This window comes from Penaeus monodon, chromosome 21 (assembly GCF_015228065.2).
Source record: "Penaeus monodon isolate SGIC_2016 chromosome 21, NSTDA_Pmon_1, whole genome shotgun sequence".
In the NCBI taxonomy this organism is placed as follows: Eukaryota; Metazoa; Arthropoda; class Malacostraca; order Decapoda; family Penaeidae; genus Penaeus; species Penaeus monodon.
In genome coordinates, this window is record NC_051406.1 from 3544477 (window position 1) to 3545326 (window position 850).

The 850-nt window shown below is 28.9% G+C and overlaps 1 protein-coding gene across 2 annotated transcripts in view; it reads right to left on the reverse strand.

The window, feature by feature from the left end:
• The window catches only part of LOC119586114 (protein jim lovell-like), a 15713-nt gene that overhangs the window by 5905 nt on the left and 8958 nt on the right, over positions 1 to 850 (reverse strand). The window lies entirely within an intron of this gene.

Below are 850 nucleotides of genomic sequence, written 5' to 3' on the forward strand. Positions count from 1 at the left end.
GTGTGAAGATCTGACTTCGCAAATGCTTATATTACCTGGAACACACATAGACAAATGACTAGCAATTTAGTATAATATAAATTCATGATATGAAAAAAAAAAATCTATATATTTATAGTAGAAGGGACTAGATCTAGATGGTTCAGGGCTAGGGAACATAAAATACCTAAATACAAAAACGATAAGACCCCTCTCTCCTACATTACGAACAACAGCACTCTAATATTTTCTGTCAGGCTTGGTTAGGGTGATGAGAACACACAAACATGATCACACAGTAAACTGAATTAAGAACATGATTCAAAAAAATCACAAAACAAAACATATATTTATTTACTCACATAATAATGAAAATATTATTTCAAAAACTACTTATAAGGAATTCAAGTTGCATGAATATTTCCAAGTAATAGTGCAAGAAACTTCAATAAACTTGAGCAAGGAAAATGCAGTTCCTTGGTAGAAATGAATGTTACTCCAGCATTAAAGGGAACTGCGAGAGAAAAGCTTGAAGAACTTGCCATGTAATAAATATATCTCGAAGATTTCTTGTCCATCAGTTATTTTAAATATGATTATACATATCATGTAAAATTGTATGCATGTATATATGTTCACAACTTCTTTGTTAAAGATTTTTTTGTTTACTTTAAATAGGTTTAATGATGAAAACTTTCATAATTGGTTTATGTTTATTTTAGCTAGAAGTTACAACTGAGGTGTAAAGTTATTTCTACTATAAGAGCATGACATCTAAAAACATATAAAGGAATAAGTAAAAACATAAATGACAAATATGATAACGTTTTGTATTCCTCTTAAACTTTTTTTTTGGTAAGGGTATACAACC